At 38.2% G+C, this 21618-nt stretch overlaps 1 long non-coding RNA gene across 2 annotated transcripts in view; it reads right to left on the reverse strand.

Moving 5' to 3' along the window:
* LOC148392315 (uncharacterized) overlaps positions 1 to 19639 on the reverse strand; it is a 98246-nt gene extending 78607 nt beyond the window's left edge. For both annotated transcript variants that reach the window (XR_015860729.1, XR_015860728.1), the window contains exon 1: positions 19332 to 19639. This is a non-coding gene — a long non-coding RNA (uncharacterized LOC148392315). The remainder of the gene's footprint in view (positions 1 to 19331) is intronic.
* Positions 19640 to 21618: the final 1979 nt, after the last annotated feature.

Below are 21618 nucleotides of genomic sequence, written 5' to 3' on the forward strand. Positions count from 1 at the left end.
ATAGTTGAATGTGCAACACAGGTACGTCCTTGCATTACTGTGATGACCAGGAATGGATGAAGCTTATGGGCAGGGACAAGACAGGTGCATGGTTACTTCCGCACAAGTGGTTGTAGCAGTCCCAAAAAAAACGACCACCCATTAAGATAGTAAAAGCATTGATTTTCACTTGTGGAGGCGGCACTTCATCACCAAGTTGGCAAATTACGCTTGCTAATTAGTGTAGTGGAATGCTACATGTGGTGTATGCAACAGATATTGCCCTGCAAAAGTACCTTGCTCCCCCAATAAATGAAGATCTATAAAATGAATGGACTGCTTGTACTGACAATACATCATTGAACATTTGAAAAAGACTGCTGAAGAGCTGATTTCAGAACTGAGAAGGTGGTGATCATTGTAGATTTGCATCCAACATGGAAAAATAACCATTGTTTGAAGGTTGCTAGTTTATATTTGGGGCCATCAGAGTACCTGACAACTCTTCTGATATGCATCTAAGACACGCCATAGCTCTTCAGCACCTCATGCTATCACGATGAGGTTGGAGTGGGAAAGAGGGTGCCGTTTTGCAAAGTGTGATGAGGTTTTAAAAATAACAGCTGGTGTAAGACCTAAAGAGTGGATGGTAAATGCTTCAGCAGAATGTTTGCTCTTATAAGTGACACCAAAAATCCAAAGGTGTGAAAAGAGATCAAGACCGAACGAACACAAGTTTAAGACAAAAAAGTGCTGTTAAATTGATGTTAAAATTACGCAAGACAGAGAAATTGTGCAGAGGAGACCTTTAGCTTAAACGAGAGCATCTTTTCAACTCTTTTAATATGAAACAAGCGAACTAACCAGGCCGGGCCTGTTGGTATTGATAGTGCATTGTTGTTTACCCGTGTTAAAAACCAGATGGCCCTAAAGTATGTGATGTGGGGGTGAGGGGAGTGTGGCAGCGGGTTCATGCTAGTTTAGTTTTCTATGTGTTTGTCAGTGCAAGCGTCTGGTATTTTCTTCGCCCTCGTCCTTTTCTGCCTGTCTCCTCGCTTCTTTCTCCTTCTCTCCTCAGCAGCCAACCCGCCACGGTGCAGACAGGAGGTCAGGTCACGCCACTCCGTCCTGCTTGCCGTGAGTGCTGGGTCACCAGCCAGATAACACCACCAACTGTTCAATATTTGAAGAAATCAAGCATTCCATTGGTTTGGAACTTCATTATTTGTTTGTATGCAGTCTACCTCCTCTGAGAGGTCTTTTGTGAGCAAAACGAATGTAGCTCAAGGGGAGAAGGTAAAAACGAAAAAGAAGAAAATGTTTGATAGAAGAATAGATGGAGATTTCATCGTATGTGTCAGGAATATGCGTTAAATACTGACATTTCTTGAAAATAAAACGTACCCGTATGTATTACCCTACCTAAAAAAAGGTATTATATGCATGATAATTTCATACACTTAGGTGAGTATTTTTGTGTGTGTGAGAAATTTTATTGCCTTGCAAACAGTTTTGGTTGTCAATATTTGAGCCTCCGTCAGATCGGTCACTGTTTCCGGTTTTGAGACAAAGCCAGTATGTGCGACTTCACAAAATGGAAGAACAGCAGAATATCCCAGATATGCGCTGATGTTTACCAAATGGTAACAGCATTGTGAAATGGTGATGTCGAGAAAAAACTTTGGAAAATACTTCTGCCATCTGGGGACTCACTCTTATACAAACGATGACTTCGGTTAAATCATGTTTGTTTTCATTCACGATCGTTTCCTTGTTTCTCACCTCGACCTTTTGGGACAAATCCATTTTGGAGGCCATGATTCTTGGTGAGCAGCAATAATTATGGTATTAGATATAGATTTGTGATATTAGACATTCAATATATTGAAATAATACCAAATGTTCCCAAACCTACTCCTTGTTTCTCCACACTTAATACCTGATGCACTTGATTCATGAATTTTTACTGATGAGCTTTATGCTGCTAATGGATTTTCCAATAGGTTTCGTCATATCTGAACACTGAAATTGGGTAACAAGTAAACTAGGGAAATTATCCAAGTCTCCCTCAAACTGAGTCTTCAAATCTGTCATTTGAAATTTTCAGTGGGAGGCTTAGATGATGAAAACCTGTTACCAAAACAGGCCTTAAGTGAAAAGTGAAACATAACAGTAACAATTACAAGAGTAACTATTGCTGAGGTTTGCCAGGGAAGCCTGACAGTATGTCAAAATCCACCATTACCAATGAGTTTCCAAAAGCTGCACTGCTGCATGATTAAAAAGACAGCTTCAACTCATTCTCGAATTTGCCTCATGATGTAATTGTCATTGAATACGAACATTTACATTCAGTCAATAACCCTTTAAAAAACAGAATTTGGGCAGTATTCAGCTTTTTAAAAGCCAAGTAAATGCTCACAAACCCTGAATATGTTCTAATCAATTAGAGTCTAATGTGACAACGAATGATATTATGTAACTCAAGGAGTTCCGAGGCTGATAAAGATAGCAATCAATCACTACTGGCTATGGTGTATCGAGCCATGTTTGGCATTGTTTGGAAAAAGTATTTACTGATGTGACTATTTTTTCTGAACATAATATCTTATATGATTATATGGACACTGGCGGCTAATAAAGCAAAGTGGCAAATTGCACTTTGTTCTCAGGGAAATTATGGTACTCTATTTTCACAACATCCGGGGACTGGTAAATATCTATAGAATTTTTGTAATTTTGCACTTATTGGTAATTTTCAGCAAAAAAAAAATCTAGAAATTAAAGTACCAGGTTTTAAAATCTAAAATAAAATCCTCTAATCAATTTGGTATTTGAACTTCACATGCTCAAGTGAGAAATTTGGCATTTCTCAGTTATAATGAACATTCACAACTGCATTGTTTTCCAAGACTCTAAACACAATTCCTGATATACACCACAAACACAGTGTTTACAGATTAATCAAAACTTTAAATCTCTCTACACCCATATTTATTCTTCAGAGACACACCCAAATAAAGACACTGCAGTAAAAATATTCCAAGATGACAAGCAAGGGAATGATTTTTGTAAGTAAATAATAAAATGTAAAAGAGAAATGAGACAATCATTGGAAAAAATCCAAGTGAATATATTTTGTGAATGGCCGCACAGAAAGCAAGTAAATCCTACAGCATGTAGAGCAAGCATCAAAGGATTAACTTCTCAATTTCCCTTTTCAATGGCTTTTTGTAACACTTGTTTCAAAAGAAAGCGAATATAAAAGAAGACGTATCAGAAGTTATGAAAGATGTTCCTTTCAAAGCAGTAAGGGTTTGGCCTCAAGGCACGCCATCAGCCACATCGATGATGTGGCCCATTGTGAGCAGGATGCCTTCTTTCTGAACAATGTTTCTAACATAGTTATCTGACATCAATCTGGATTGTGCCAATTGATTGGGCAAAATATTCCAAAGGCCAAGGTAAAATAAAAATGTTTTAGCATTATAAAAAACGATGAGACTGTCAAGATTTGGCGATAATGTTGCCATTCTATTCACTTCAAAGTAAAATACTTGGTCATTGTGTAAAGAATAAAAGCTAATTAATTTTCATGATGGTCTGCATTGTGTCTCTTTTGTTGTTTCGATCCAAGCTGCCATGCCCTCGATGCAGATAAAAAGTGGACTGTGCTCGGAATCAAAACGAGCGTATCTCCATTTTCATGTCAGGGCAAGTCTAATTTAGCTTGTTTGTGAAATTAGTATAACGCGCTGCTAAAGAAAAAAAACTCCACCCATGCACAGGCTGCATTTTGCTGTTCTTGCCACAACAATTGAACACCATACGTTTAACTTTCTGTGGCTCCTGATTATTTGCTGCATTAGTTGGAATTATTCATGTGCAGTGTTGTTTTATGTTTAGGAGAAGAGCTTATACTGCTTTGTGGTACAATTTCACGTCATCTTTTGCTTCATGTGACTGCACAGGTTCTTTGCTCATCCTAAATCTCCCTTCCTATAATGTCCTCTCAAGACACCAGTAGACTTGAGGGGTTTAAAGTAATTGCACTCAGGGCTTCATCTTAGCACCGCTCTTCTCACATGTGGAATCATTATCCAGCCTAACAATTACAGCCTGCTCTTGTAATTGATCAGAAACTGTCACGGGGAGGTTAAAAGGTATTAAATATCACCACTTTCTTAATTTACAGCGCCTGTCAAAGAAGAAAAGTCAGAGAAAGAGGAGTGAAAATGAGTCTTCAGCCCACTTCCTCTCCCGGCTTAAATAATGACCCCCAATTAGAGTTCTGCTCTGTTACTATGCACTGCTCTAATGCAGGTGAGTTGGCCCTGTGGCTAATTTTGTGTAAACAGAGTCATGGAAATTTTAATTTGTCGTGCGTGCGTGTGTGTGTATGTGTGCGTGCGTATGTGTGCACTCGCATGCGTGTGTGTCTGGTTGCTTTTAAGAACTTCTTTTAGTGTCATGTGTTTGTGCAACACGTGCATTTATTTGTGTGCCATCTTTTACTTTACCACTTTTGCCAAATTACCAATTCTAATGACTTGCCACTGGTAATTATTGCCCACTTTAACGCTGACCCCAAAAGATGGGGATGTATGCTTTGTATGAAAAATGTAAAACAAACACAAGATGTTCATTGTCGTCTAAGTGGTCCATTACGTCCGCTTACCTCTTTGCGTGCTTTTTTTAAAACACCATTTCGACTCTTAACATTTATCTATAAAATGGAAGCAACTAGAACCATATCTGGATACCCACATTTAAATTTGAACATGCAGCACATGCCTCATTCAAAAAAGAAGAAAAAAGATGGACACGAAAAAACATGTACAGTACGTTTAAGTCCTCATCCTCACACAGCCTCTCACCCTTCTACCCACTACCGTCAACGAACCCTTATTAACTCTATGTATGTAGGTGACAATACCATTGGAAGTCAAGTCACTTAAGACAGCCAATTGGAATTTCCCTTCATTCCTTGCTGAGAAGTAGGTAACAAGGGAAGGTCCCTTGAATCACACTCAAGGAGTTCTATCTTTATAGACAGTGCATGCAAAATTGCTGTACCCCGACTTTCATGCAGGCACAAGCCTTGCAGTGCCCGGTTGGGGAATTGGCAAATGGGTTTGCATCACGGTGGGCATTCTGGGGTTGCAAAGGTGTAACCCTTTGACATGGACCCAACGCAGCTAGCAATTTGGTGGCAGAAAGATTTTGGTAGCATTTTTAAGAGTGTCTACTGTCTTTTCCCAAACCGGCCAAGCGTAGACAATGCTCCATGTTTCCATGCGGGATGGAAGTCATATTTAAAGAGAATGAAAGGAGCCTTTTTAATTGGCAGAATGCCGCCCCCAACACACACATTTATTTTATTTATTTTTTTTAAATATGCCTACGCACAGATTTGGACCGTACATCGTGCCGGATTTGCACTCGTCACAATAATAGAACCCTTGGTGGTCAATTACAAGTAGCACCAGCCGGTCATTTGCATGTTTTTCTGCCAATAATGCTCAACGGCAATGATAGGCAGACAAGGTGAGGTGGAGGGGGGTGATGCAAGGAAGACAAGGCAGAGAAGCAGGATAGAGGGTAACAGCAGGGGACAGCAGGGCTAGCAGGGTGAGCGACGCTCGATGCTTCTCAAATCAGGTCCATTTTTTCATTAGCTCATATCCTTGCCAGGCTTTACAGCTGGCTGATCAGCAATCAGCAGCCGTTTGTTTCAATCAGGCCGCACCTTCACTACTACGACAGGGCCAGATTACAGAGAGGGGGAACAAGCGAGGGATGAAGAGTGGAGGAGAAGGTATAGACAACGTGATTTGGGGAGGTTGTCGTTATCTCGCCATTACCGAGCTGAAGAGGGTGAAACAAGGGACGTTCAAATATAAAATTTTCAACACAAATTGAAAACATCTTGTAAAAAGAGTGTAAAGTGTTGTGGAAATAAGGAAATGTTTTCTGAGAGTAGAGAAACACTGGACTGTGAGTCATTTTATGTTTTCTCCAGTATGCTGGAAGAAGGACAAAGTGAATAAATGGTAATCTGCGAAAGGTCTTTTAACAAGAAAAAGGACAGGCTGAATGATGAGTAAATTGCAAAAGGTCTTTCAACCAGTTTTTCTCTGCAAAATAAGTGAAGCCAAATTTCCATATCCCCATTTATTAAAGATAATTCAGATCCTCTTAAAAAACGATGACAGCTAAAACTCTATGACCAACAAAGATGCTGTACAAATTGCCTTTTCGTTTTAGTAAAAAAAAGGCCTGAAGTTTAGAGATGAGCTTCAAAGATTTCACGCAAAAGACCTCCTTCATATGTCGTGTGACCAAGTGAAATACAGAAAAAAAAAGTGATTTTTATGTCTCACCCAGCCAGAGTCTCAGTGTTGGAAGAAGGGAGTAAAAAAAAGATGAGTGTGAGGGATGATTTAGAAAAGCAGGAGGGATGATTGGGGGGGTGCAAGCACCATGCCCAGGGAGGCCTTGTGCCTACTGAGCGTGCCCAATGAGTGTCAGAGGCTGAGGCGTGTTGGATATATAAGCAAAGCATTTATCCTGCCACGGATCCTGAGAGATTAGCCTCTGCAATGGTGATTTATACAGACACATGGCCATCCTTTACCTTCTATCCTCTCCATCCAATCTACCAAGCCCACACTTTCCCTTTCCCTTCCATTTCTGTCCCTTTGCTTCGTTCCCTGTGGACCGTGTCTGTCGGGGGGCCCTGATGCCCAGTTAGCCTGCAGCTATGATATTTGATCATAGTAACTACTGTACTCTGTCAGCTCCATTTCTTTTCTGTTCAGATGCATTATAAATAAGCCTGCTATGACTTGGATGTGTGGTGAAAATAGGAAAAATATGGAGATGGATTAAAACAAGTCCAATGAATAGAAAATGATCAACCTTGGACACTGGATGAATTAACTATTATTGTCACAATAAAAACATGTCACTGTGATATAGTAGTGCTTGTCGTTCACTCGCCTGACAGAGCACGGGTTCAGTTCCCACTCTCAGTGTGAATCAGTAAATGCAAGTGGTTTTTCTCTATATTTGACCAGTGATTTGCAGGAGTCAAGAAAAATGTGTAGTCTACATTTCTCCCGATGTCATTGGCATAAGCACCGGCTCCCCACTGCCCCGAAAAGGAGAAGTGTCAAACAATATGGAGGAACAGATGGATGGCAAGTTGGATGGATGGATGGCTTGTATAGATAAATGGACAGACGGATGAACAACAGATGGATGGATCAAATTAACAAAAAGTATATGTTTGGGGGGGCGCCTCACAGTTCAGAGGTGGTGGGTTCGATTACGGCACTGGCTTTCCTTTATGGAGTTTGCATGTTCTCCCCGTGCCTGGGTGGGTTTTCCATCGAATACTCCAATTTCCAAAAACAGGCATGGCAGGCCGATTGACCGCTCCAAATTTACCCATAGGTGTGGTTGTGAGTGTGAATGGTTGTTTGTCTATGCCTCATGTGAGGAAACGTGTTTTGGTAACTGACACCTCCTGTGTCTGTTTATATCTCCATATAATGTTTTCAGACACTTTTTATATGCATTCATTGTCAGGTTAATGTATTTAACATTTCCATAAAATATTTTTACTTGTTCTGATCATATAAAACCACAGACAAAACGCTTGAGGTGAGACAGAGAGCACACAATGGTGCTGTTCTTTGACACAGATGTAGATAACAGAAAAATATACAGTATAGTACAAAATCAAGGCAGAGTGCTATCACTGGAAGAGTGCAGACATGTGCAAGCATAGACCCGTGGGGGCAAATACATGAAGTGCCCAAATTCTACTTATATTTAGAGTTTTCGTGTTTAATACACTCATAACAACTTCTACTTGCCATTAGGAGCTCAAATTGTAACTTGCATCATTTTTGAAGTGACATTTTACAGACAAAAATGCATTTTTTCTATGTTAAACTGATTTGCAATGGTTCGGGTGTTACACAAATAAATATCCCCAAGCTATTGGTGACTTTCATCACCATTCCAATGTGACATTTTGTTGCACTTACAAATATGCATCTCATCGGTGTCACTTTCACTGTCTGTTGGTATATAGCTATACATTTTTCACCACTTCTAAATGTTAGGCTGCTAATTTAATATAAAATACACCACTCTAACTGGCTCATGAATTTGTAAATCTGTATGATGCAAGTGCCTCACCAGTCATTGACCTCACTACCCGTCAGTGCGACGAATGCATCTTCAAGCAGATTCCAAATACATGGTGACAATCACTTCCAATACAAAAGGTCATGGGCAGTGAGCCTTGGTGGTAAACTTTCTAATCTTGTGGTAACTTCTCGCTATCACCTTACCCGCAGTTGACATACGAGGCTCTGTTTTTGGCGTACTTAGGATGGGTCCTTTGTGCCCCCTACATCTGAAAATTCTCAGGCAGAAATTTTTCTATACTTTATGCCTGCTTCAACTCTAAGTAATGGCGCAGCTAGTATAATGCGGTTCTGGTCAATTTGATCAGGGCACAGGCAGACAGATTCTGAGCTCCTCAGACATGTGTCATGGATGTCATCGTATTTCATTCAGATATATGACAACAGCGTGTATTGAGTGTTAGTATCATGTTAGACAAGTGGTGGGCACATCAATCTGTCAGTCAGCATTCTGTCATTATTCCAGGTCGACCCAGTTCATCTGAGTCGTCGGTGATAGCCAATCGGCATCAAGAACATATGTACTACATCACACGCTGGCACTGCTTAAGCAGATACACAGCCAAATAAAGGAAACATAAAATTAAAAAAGTAAAGAAAAGACACACACACACAGTGTGGTGATTAGTTAAATTAAACTTAAATTTGGGACAATGTTATTTTTTGGTCAGTGGGACTCAAAGATATTCATCACTGCTTAATCATATCTAATTTTAATTTATTTGGCTGTATGTTTGCTTGTGCGACACGTGCGTGTGCAGAAGAGGGAAAGAAAGCTAAAATTAGGCAGCCAACTGGTTACTAAGTTTGTTGAATGATTGATGAAATACCAAGGCATCAATCAGACCACTCAAGTTTCATTAAAGTTCACTGTGAGTGTGTGTGATGACTAATATTAGCATTTGCTGCTGTCTGTCACTTCTAGTCTGTTCAATGCGGGAATACTACCTGGTATGCTGTCACACAGAGAGAGTCTACAATTGTGACAGTTACATGTAAACTATAAGTGCAATAACGTAATCGAGAAGAATAATTAAATTTAAGAAATAATGTTAAATAATTCATAGTTACAAAATAGTGGTTATTTGAATTGTGGAGTGAGTATAAATTAAACAAAGGGAAGAGAGTAAAATATGATCATTAGAAATAAGATGTAGCTTATAAAAGAAACGCAAAATATTTCCGTCATGTGTAAAGCCATTTTCTCATATCCTGAGACTGGCTATCGGAAATAAGATGTAGCTTATAAAAGAAACGCAAAATATTTCCGTCATGTGTAAAGCCATTTTCTCATATCCTGAGACTGGCTATAGTAAATAAATCTAAGCTAAATCAGCTTCCTTTAGGCGAATACTTAAAGTGATATTATCTAAAAATTAATAATATGATAAATAATAAAAATAAAAAAAATATTATATTAATATCTTCCAATAAAGTTTTGACAAAACCAGTTTTCATTTTTTAAGTTGAGCCAGCGTTGAATGATAAAGGAACTTGTAATTTGAGTTACTTTCAAAACCAAGTCAGTATTAAACGTTTATTTTATTTACTGTGGCAACGTTGTTAATGACTCATAGCATGCGCCCAAATCAACTAATGAGCCAGGAAACAATGTGACAAAAGAGCTTAAATCTATCCAATTGGAAGTCTGCTATTTGATTTGAAGTACAAGGTTGGACATTGTTGGAGCAGTTTTGCAGAGTGGCCAAATCTGACTTGCTGATAAAATCTAAAAATGGATGTTTTCAAAATGTTTTCACAATTTTTTATAAACTTGCTCGTAAAAAGCTTCACATGATTTACAAGTCATCTTTTTTTTTCTAAAGTGAGGTTCTCAAAGGGTTACCACTTGTATTTGTTATGCCATTTTTGGGCACGTAACAAAGTATCAAACACACACACACACCTACTACATTTTAGTATGTATGAGTATTTTAAGACTGAAAAATTAAAAAAAAGAAACTCATTACACTCAAGCAGTGCGAACACATCCGTACAATCACCGACAGCGAGGCTGAAAGCGCGTTTAATGAAAATGTGAAGTGACTTAATTAATGAGACGATTCAATACGTGTCCATGTCCCATTGATAACCACAAGCACAATCAACAATGCAAATTTAAACTTGATGCTTTGTCTAACATTAGCCTCCTTTTGGTGGTAGAAGATAGTGAGATGTGAACCTCCCCATAGCACACCACCCCAACACACTCATTTACACACATCACTTCTGTAATTGGCCATACTCAAACAAATACAGTGTGACAGCCAAAATCAGCAGACAAGTTGGGACATTATGCTAATTATGATGTGTCATTAAATCTTTAAAAGAACGGCTGGCGGGCTCAGAGTGAGGACGGGTGTCGGCGAAAGCCATATCAGCACTAGACCAATTCATTAGATACTACATACCCACAAACCCCTCCCTCTACATGGCGTCCCTCTTTAACATCTCACCCTTTGACACCAGCCCCCTTAAGCCCTGTAATTGTCTAGTCTGACCCAGTTAGGCGCGCACACCATTGCTTTGACATATCATCACAAGGTCTCACCTCAACAAGCAATGACAGAAAAAGACTGCAGAGTGCTACTAATGACGACAAACATCCCACCGACGGATAACTGGCTTGTTATTATATCATTAATGTCAGAGTGAACCAAAAAGTGTAGAACATGAACACTGTGCTATTATGGTAATAAAAAACAAGCAGTTCTTTTTTTACATGGTTTCATACTCCTCATGGTGGTCTGTTGGGGTTCGGTTAGGTCATCTGCAAACATGCTGGTTTATATTATAGCTGTGCAAGTAGACAAATATGCATTGAATGCGATACTGCTTTTTTGTCCATTTTAACTCACGGCAATGTACTGTAATAATCACAGCAATAATTTCAGTCACATCCCACATTGTAAATGATATATTCAAACAGTGTTTGCAATTATTTGTAATAACATTATGATTTTTAGCTATTGAGTTTTTATATATAAATTCATACTGCATTCAAGTAAGAATAGATTGCATGTGGATGTTGATATTTTTGTTTGTCATTATGTAATATTTGTCTGAATGTGATAAATTTTGAATTCATCTCATTTTCTATCAGATAATCAGCGCTCTCACTCTGTAACAATCTGGTTTTTTGTCAATCTGCGCGTAAATGTTGTGTACATTTATGAAGACATCTTGATTATCATTTTATTCTTATTCCTGCTGGGTGTTTTTTCTTTTCTTCACCACCAAAGTATTTTGGTATAGCTACAATATTTTGGTGTAGCTATTAAAGTGAATTTAGTTTATTAATTGCCTTTTTTTAAGAATGAACCAAACTTTGCTCTGGTCACACATAAGGTTCTGAGATTAATGTATCATAGTTTTTCAAACAGATCCCTTTGGACTTTATATTATACTATACTATATATTTTTTTTTAAATACTTTGCTTCATTTAGATTCAGCCAATTACCCAGAGCATTTAGGTATTTTTCATAAAATGGTTGTCATTCTAAAATTGTATTTTTAGTCAAATTTATTGAACTAGTCAAACTTTAACACTATGTTAAAAAACTAATGGGTTATAAAATACACCAATATGTCATATTTTGACCTGGCAGTTTGAAAAGGGTGATGCACACTCGTTGAACATTTCTCATGCAAATGCAATGAATACAAAACTTTCTTTGAAACGAAACTCACAAAAGATAAGTAAATGTCACCCTTTTTCAGACGACATCTTATTGATTGTGTGAAAAGGAAACAAAATACATGCATTCATCATTCATGTGTGTCGATAGATTGATCAATGTATAGAATATGAATTTGAATGAATATTGAATCGCTACGAACGTCAAAAACTTTCATGTATAATACTGTGTGCCTATGAATGAGATTGGATTGAAGTCAAATAAAAAGATGAATCACCAAGCTGATAATAGGATTTCTGTTTGCTATTTGTTTGGCGTGGATGGCGGATTAAGTAGAAAAGCAGGGTTAAACACTAGGATGATGAGCACAGGCCGCATGGTTATCACTGTAGTTAGCAACAGCCACAGACTGCGCTCATTTGCATGAAGAAATAATGCTGGCATTGTTGTACGGGTGTTGCTGCTAATTAGAGGTTGTGAGAATACTGTTATGATGAATTAAAGCCTTCATCATTAACACTGAGAAAACCTACGAATGATTGGATGGGAATGGGGGTTGGGTGAGGTGGACCAAAAACTGGAGCTTGAAAGATTATTTACACGGTGTCATGTTGACTGACAGCCTCACCGGCAAAAAGGTGTCAGGGGTGGGGGGGTTCATTTACAAATGCTATCTAGTACGTCAGAAAAACCCCATAATGACAAGACTTTAGGTACACGTTTGTGTGTATGCATTGAGTCAACACGGTTGCTAATCGTGCACACTTGTGAGGGATGTGTGCAGTAGATGGAGCGTTCTGCACATACGTGTGTTTGTGTTATCTAAAGTGTCTAATTAAATAGCAGCGTGGAATTGTCATTTAATTTTAATTATGTGCCATAAATGAAGAGAACAGCCGGCTCGCTCTTCCGCTCTCTGTGAACTGGTCCTTCAAAAATATCAGTGACTAAAACCTTAATATATTATATGGTTGAGTTTGGAATTACGCAATCTGATGAGGCATGGGGAGGGTGTTGAGCGGGGGTACAAAGGGAGCCGGTGCTAATTAAAGTCAGCTCTCTGTCAGTTCTAGTGGATAAACACTTGAAGAAGCTTTGCAGATAGACGAGAGATGCCTTTGTGTCATCGAAAGCTCTCTTACGTGAAAACACACTCTGCAAAGGGTGACAGTCCCTGGGGAAAAGCGTCTGATGAGGACCTTGTCTCTGTTTTTAAAAAGACAGAACGGGCCTCATTAAGATCCAAAGTCATATAGATATGCCCTTTGTCTGGTTTTATACTGTAGCTGGCAACAATACTAAAAATGACAGTGGTAAGAAGAAAAATGCATCATATTCCAAATTAACTCTTCACACTATATAATTTGTGGTTTTGAAGTGGATAAAAAGTATTGCTCACAATGGTATGACTGTGGTGTAGTAGAATTATTTCTAGAATCTGTATGTACAAGTAGAACTGATTGTATCACATTAATTTGCTGAACATGGACTCTTAATAGCAAAACAATCGTATTCACTGCCAGGTTCAGTTCCCAGACGTCTGCTTTGCTTTGATGATGATACTGTGGAACTTCCTGGTCATGAGAGGCAGTCGAGGCCTCAGTTCTTGTCCATGTTTTTGTGGGTTAAAATGAGCGGCTGCTGTGGCTACAAGGGGGGTAGTGCCTGTAGGCAAAGCTGACCCTGTTGTCCTACTCCAACTGTCTGCTATGAATCGTCAATCCTTGCTTCAGGCTATGAACCTACAATAGGGGAAGATGGGTGTTTGCCCGTGGGGTGTGGAGGTGGTGATAGGGGCAGGCTGCATGGGCCAAATACTTGTTTTTCTTGCTATGTTTATGAGTGGATACTCTGAAGTGCAACAGTTTACACTGGGTTTAATCCCAGTCAAACAAGGGGTTAATGGGGGTAGGGGGAACAGGCTGAAAGATTTTGGGGGGCGAGGAGGAGTTGTTTTTAAGGTTTTTCTTGAAGTGCTGAGTGCCCTTACTAAATATTTATTTCGTAAATGTTATTTTTTGAAAAATCACTCATTTCTTGTATGTTCTTTCCTTGGGAAAGCATAGGCTGACCATTTCCATTATTGCCATTGTTATTTTTTTCCGATCGGTGGTGTTACGTGACATGATGATGTGGGTGTTTTCAAGACTAAAAACGCAATGTATCATTATCGTCTTCAAAAATGCTGGACAAATACATGCAGTAACAATGACAGAACAAAGAGCTGAGACTGGAAGAAAGCATGTACTATATTAAGTTATATGTTGTACAACATTTCAAAATCAATAAATAGTTCTCCAAACATATCTTTTGCGAGGTTGAAGTGTTCAACTAACCTAATGTGTACGTTTTGGTACCTTTTACACTGGGCTATCAGTGCCAGTCAATATCCTTGTTGCTGAAAAAGTGTGTCCCCCTTTTTATATTTGAAGATGTGGCTGTGTTTAGAATAATGATGAGCACTAAGATCATTTTGAACTTGGGCTACGTATAGACCTAAGTCCATGTTAGAGGATATTTCACCAGTCAACATGGTACTTACCCAAATATTCTCCTGATACATAGTAAAAGGATGACTTCTGGGAGCAAAACAATCAGACTCGCGGGGTTAACCCAAATTGCAAACGGGAAGAAAATCATTATTTGTATTGTTTAATCTATAAGGTATAATTAAATCAAATACGAATTAATTAAAACAACACGTTACAACTGATATTTATTGCGCATCTATTGTCTCATGCAAATCGGGTACCTGTGTACCATCTTGAGGTTTGCGTCAGACAAACCTTTGGAGAATGTGCACTGTTTGATCATAAGTGAAAGACTGATGAGCAGGACGATTATATACTCGGTGAGTAGCATGTTTGTCTTCATGAGACTACTACTCACATTTTTTGCATCTTTTCAAGTCACCCAATGACGGACTATAACCAATGACTCATTGTAGAACAGTTAAATGTCCAGTCAATGATGTGATACAGTCATAATAAAATGACTGTGGATCAGAATAGTTAATCTTGCTAGATTCGGCTTTTCTTGTCATCTTAAAATCTCAATACCAATGCAAACATGGGACTGCAATGAAAAAAGGCAGTGACGCTCTAGCTTCATCGCAAAAATGTTATTGAATGCCCATTAATGTGTGGGCAACAACTCTATGATAATAAATAACTGTATTCATATCACAACACACAACAACATCAAGAAATTTGCGACACTGTGTCGTCGCATTTGTCACGGTATATCTGGTACTAAAGAGTCCTTGAATGCTCTATTTGGATAAACTATTCTGAATAAACTCGAGCTGCAGAGTTGAGACTAAACTAGCTGTAAAAGTATTGGAACTAGGTCTACAAGAATGACATGAAGCATTTGCGTTTGAATACTTTAAAGATATTTACACACCTAATTAACATTAAGCAAATCTTATATAGCTTACATATTAGACATTTACATCAAAACTCTTCCTACTTGCCGCAGTGTACATTTATGACATGTCTCATAATCATGCTGCGCCAATTTATTCAATAAAGTTTATAATATTTTGAGTAATCTGTGTCCACTGCCCAGGGCTGTATGATGTTTCCCGGAGGCTACTTGACTTCAGCTTACTATAGTTAGTTACTTAAATGTGCAATGACACCACAAACTCGACAGTTCACCTCCCCCTGTATGCACCTCTAATCTTGATTGGTCAACATTATTATGCACTTGTCCAATTTCAAGAAAAGTGAATAAAGTCTTGTTTTTTTTTCTCTTCCAAGAATCGTCAAAAAAGCTGTTTGTCTAAAAATCTTTATGTATTCATCCCTTGAGAGAAATTACTTTTGATTCTCTGTAGTCTCACTCATGTTTATTTTTTTAACATGAATAGCTTTCTTAGAAATTTGTTTCAAATGGTGACTCTATTTTTTGCTTTCTGCAATAGTATTTATTTTATTTCATAATTTGCTGACTTTTTATTTTGCCTTCTGGCAAATTGTACCAGAACATATAGCATATTTCCAAAATGGTTCCAAACATCTACCTCAGTTACATGTTTTTTCAAATGTTTTTTTCCACAATGAACTTTTGTTGTCATTGATTTTTGTTTCGTCATTATCTTATGTCTCACAGTTTTGTGGTCTTTGCATTTTCAGCATTAAATTGAATTAGGGTGATTTTGGTTGTTTATGGATCTTTTATCACTACATCTTGACACATAGGATTTTATGGAGGCACGTGCTGAAGACCAATTTAAACTTGGTGTATATTCAGATAAAAATTCACACTGAGATTGTAGATTGAGACTGCAGATTATTTTCTGCAATGAGTCTTGACGTTGATTAATTGGCAGTCACATATTTTGGCAGCATCATTGAGGTCTTGCTGAAATCATTAGGTGGCAGATTCAAATAGCAAACAGCTTCTTGCACGTGGCGATATTTTACTGAAGATTAGATTGAAAGCACAGCCACTTGCAAAATATGCATGTCTATAGTTTGACAAGCGGCTTTAAATTCTCATGTCAGTTGTCAACAAATTTACCAAACACCCTCCGGTAATAGTGAAAATAGACAATATACTGCACGAATAACCTTTATTATAACTCTTTGTTGCAAAAATGTTGACAGAGAAAACACCCAACTTGGGTTTCGTTCAAATGGGATCCTTAATCTGGAAGACAGTCAATGCATACACCCAATCCACAGTAATGCCCCCAGATTCACTCATCCATTCACAAATCGAATATGCCTTCAGGGTTTCAGACTCTTGCAACAATCCCTGTACACAGCTAAAGGTTTGCTAACATACATTCTTGTCAAGTATCTCAACCCTGTACTTCAACCCCTTGTCCAAAGTAGCTTGCTAGCCAATGAATGGAAAATCAATTAATTATGCATCTTCATTTGTAAATTTACAATAGTGAGTTCTCACAATGACTATTATATTGGGCTGTGTATGGTTTCCTCATTGGGGTTGACATATCTGGTATTCTAATTGATAACATTGATTTAAAAATAATGTAAAGTCAATTTCAGGGGTTTGGCATTATGATTATCACAAACACCAGACTGTACATTCATTTTTATTTTATGCCATAACACTAGGGGCTGTTAACACTTGAAAACGCAGACACAAAAGGTAGTTTGCGATGGATTTTTGGAACAACACCACATTTCTCTTTGAGTGACAGCCAGCAGTGTTTTCAAGGCTTTGCTTGCTAGTGAAGCCTGGGCGACAAACCGCACATCACAAGGTGGCCAACATGGCATCCATCGCGCAGCCCTGCCACTGATCTCACTACTGTCGGCCGCCAATCAGACTCATCACACAGATGCCTTCTGCTTGGTGACAGCAGCCAAGGCCAAGAAAGTGAACTATTCCTGCTCCAGCCGGAATTGAAATAGTACAATGGCTTTTTCTGAGTCATTCTTGTTTGTGGCCAGATTCTCTTCAGGATCCGACCAAGGCTTCTCACTGTCAGCAGGATATAGATGCAATGTTTTTTTTGTTTTTTTTTTTCAAATACGGTGAGTGTCCATCCACCGTACTGCGGTAAATAATTGTGTGCATGCGTTTAGATAACATCTCTTACTTAATTGGGAATATTGAAAAGCAGATAATTAGATATTTGATGTGACACGTGGCGTCTAATGGGCTTGATGCAGTGGTCTCATATTGTTCCCATAGCGAGAGAGATTTTTGATATGTTGTCAGGTCCCAGTGTAAAAATAACTGAAGTGACAGCAGTGACTTGGTTGTCAGTGTTGTCGAGGCTGTTGTGGGTTTTTCACAGTCGTGCTTCCTGTGTATCCATGTGAATGTGTGTGTTCCTACATACGTGTGTGTTAGCTTTGCCAGTGTGATTGTGCATTTGTGTGCTTTGGGGAATGTGTGTTTGTGTACTGCAATGTTGTGGGTGACAGTGCTGATCGTTGTGTGATGACAGCCTATCATTGTCGCTGTGCAAGAGTGAGAGTGGCAGGGGGGCCTTTTTGGCTTGTGTTTTCTCCACGCCTTCATCTGTGTCTATGGAACTCGAGCTTGGCTTAACAAAGGATAGGCAGGGTAGTGGGGTGGTGTGCACACGTGTGTGTGTGTGTGTGTGTGTGTGTGTGTGTGTGTGTGTGTGTGTGTGTGTGTGTGTGTGTGTGTGTGTGTGTGTGTGTGTGTGTGTGTGTACATGCACACGTACTGGTATGTGCAATAAAGTTACATTCTTCTATATGAATAATGATTTGATACAAATATTTGTTGCTCCCAAAAAGTGATTACTGGTAATGATTACCTACCTGTAATTATAGTTTCAACTTTAAACTATAAATGTACTTTAAACTAACCCCAAAACACCTTTCAACCAACCACTATAATATGGAATTATTCATTTCATCTTGCAAAGGCCAATCTGCACATGATATTCGACTATTACTTTCATTTATTAAAAAATAATCTTGTGATTATTTGTCAAAACAAAGCGTTACTGTTAAGAGTCTCAACAACCTCCTTTAACGATGTTCATTAACATTTATAGATGAACAACAGGCCGCTTGTACATCATATATGTTCAGTCGTATTAAGTAAAAAATATAGAGGAATGAATAAATAGGCAAAAATAAGCGCAGTCACCAACTTTAATCAAGACTGTTAGTATGGATGTAAAAATGTGTTTTACAACTGAAAAAAAGGTTGTCGCTACATAGTTTGAGGAAAAGGCCGGTGGGGTTCTCTTTTGCTCACCAGATAGATAACCAACAAAAAATATGTTTTTAATCATTACTTTATTGTCCTCTTTGTGACCTAAGTTTATGACAATTGTAGCTACTCTATGCTCGGTCTTTCATCTTATTATTTTTTGGTTCAATAAGAAAGAGGGACAGGTGACGGGAGAAGGATGGAGGGCATCGTGAACTTTGGGCAGCTATAGCCAAGTGGTTCAGATCATAAGGGGGTATGGGGGACTCTGGTTCACTACCCCAACAGAGACACAGCTGTAGTGTCCTTGAGCAAGACACTAATACCACCATACATTACATACATCTTGCAAATAACATTTAGAGCTTTATGGGATCCTAAAGCTCCATTGAAAATCATGAAAGGATTCATTGCAGGTTTCACTGACTATTGAAAGAAAACCTACACATTGGAATTTTTTCAACAGCCACCAACATAACCAGACAGTTACAGTAAGACTACAATACAATATTATTAGCTGGAAAGAAACCACCAATGGACTTGTCTGTTTTGTCCAAATGAATGTCTCAATTCAGAATACTAGAAGCCCTCAGCTTTATTTTCCAAATTCCATTTTTTTATCCAATCATCCCATCTAAAACAGAGTATTGTGCTTTTGTTCAGTCTATTCGGGCTTTTTTAATCAAATGTTATAATCAGTATTTTTCAGTGGAATTTAATTGAATTGAATTTATTATATGTAAACTATCAGAGTTGCATCCAATTTTTAAGGCTCTAGTAGACCTTGTGGCTTTCTTTAACAAGCTTTGTATGTACCTTGGAAGATGAACGGTTGATCATGGATGGATGGATGGAAGGGTGGTAGGGTTAGCGAGCAGGAGTAGCAGTCCAGGTGAGCAGGCAAGATTCCAAGGAAATCAATAATCCAATGAAGTGGCTCTGTATCAGTGAGTTCTCCTGAGTCGGAATTGATCTGAAATTTAAACTTTCAAGTAGTTTTCAAAATAGCTACACATGATTTCTTAATGGTGTCCAGAGGCTTTCAAAAAAGTTTGTATAGAGCTGAGTGACCAGATCCTTCAAACAATTCTACTGCTGAGATTCTAGAGGTGTGACTTGTAAGGTTAAAGGTGACCAGCAGTCATTTTAGCTCTAATATACTTCAAAATAAGAGTCACTGGTGCTTCAAAATAAGAGTCAAAATAAGTCAAAATAATGACAATATCTAAATAAGAGTCCAAAAACAACCCTATATAAGATAAATGAACTAAAGCTCAATCAAAGTTTCAAGCGCTCCTATCACATGTTTTATAAAATAAAAACAAAAATGGCTCTTTCAGTTTTTATTATCGTCATGTGAAGTAAGAGACTGGCTTACATTAACTTCATTTATTTATTCTATTCATTTCTTGGGGGACAACATTTTCTGCATTAACATCCAACATCTTTAGAGGTAAAATTATTTATTTATTTATTTATTTATTTATTTATTTATTTATTTATTTATTTATTTATTTATTTATTTATTTCATGCATAGGGTCAACAATTATCAACAATCTTTTAATAATTCATACATCTATATGCGTACCAGGCCCATTATTACTCTTATCAATTTATCAAATAAACTTTTCTGTAATATTTCAGCATAATATTTAGGTGGACTATTGACATGCAAAAAAATGTTCATGTAAAAACATGGCAGAAGACACAAAATAACAAATCTGGAAATACAAAATCAGAAAAAAAATAAACAAATTACCATATCAATAGAAATAAATCAGGAGAAACATGTCTCATTCATTAAAACACATTTTGATAAATATGTTCTAGATTCTATAGATTTTATTAGTGTTTTCTGACTGCAACTGGTTTATATACACTCAGTCAACAGCTTTAATTGTTTCAAAATATCTTAAAATAATCACTCGATCTTCATAAACATTGTCACTCCTGTGTTAACAGGTCAGGAATTTTCTTTCTTCATCTTTCTTTCTTTCTTTCTTTCTTTCTTTCTTTCTTTCTTTCTTTCTTTCTTTCTTTCTTGCTTTCAAATAATATTTAATGGCCAAAGATTCAGTTGAAATGAACATCATATTACCATCAACCAATCAGTCCCATAATAATAGTGGACAATTAAGTGACCTACGGGCCTGTAAAACCTCCGTATCTTTATCCAAGGCTGCCCTGGATGTGGTCTGCCATGAAAAAAGGCCTCAGGGCCCTTACTCTGCCTCAGAGTGATGTCTAATCTGGTTACCTCGGCAACAGTCGAGATTAGGAGAATGATGAGGGAGGGGCTTTTCTAACGAGACTGGTCATATGCATAATTCATGTAAACGAGCACAGGAAGGAGGGGCGCAGGAGTAGTTGACGGTTGATGAGCTTTTTTCCAATAGATGAAGGAGCCACACAAACATGTACATGATTCACAACTATCACTAAAACCTAACCATAACCACTTCTCATTACAATGGTAATTACTTATCTAGACACACCCACATCCATTTACCATTTTCAATTAAACCTTGACTTTATGGTTATGCAAATTCCGGACTGCTTTTATTCTTCAAAGAAAACATTACAAACACATACTCGTATTTATTGTGAAATGTTTTATTGAATCAGTGGAGCGAAAGTAATGCGGAGCTGATGAGAAGTGGTGGCAGCCGTGTGTTAACGTAGCATTGGAGAACAATCATCCAATAAAATGACAGAGGGTCATTTCAATAGTATTATTCAGTCACTCATGAGCAGATGAATCACAAGATTACGGCTGCAATTTCGTGACTCAACGTTCAAATCACAAAAGCGTGTATAAACTGACTGTTTGCAAAAAAGTGTCTGTCTGTATTAGTGTATTTGAATTTACTTGCTTATGTAGCTTCTCAGCGGACATGACAAACGTGTCTCCCCTTCAGTGTCTGCTACAAGAGGACGCTTCGAGCGCCCCGGCGAAACATACACATACACACATATCCTCCCACCTCTTCACCCTCACCCTCCTCCTCATGCCCTCCACCCACCCCACGCATAATCACACCCACCCTGCCTTTCCTGCCAGAGCACCCATGTCCAAACCAAACACAACAGATCAACAACTCG

This window comes from Syngnathus floridae, chromosome 10 (genome assembly GCF_059516105.1).
Source record: "Syngnathus floridae isolate MCC-2025c chromosome 10, RoL_Sflo_1.0, whole genome shotgun sequence".
NCBI classification, from domain to species: Eukaryota; Metazoa; Chordata; class Actinopteri; order Syngnathiformes; family Syngnathidae; genus Syngnathus; species Syngnathus floridae.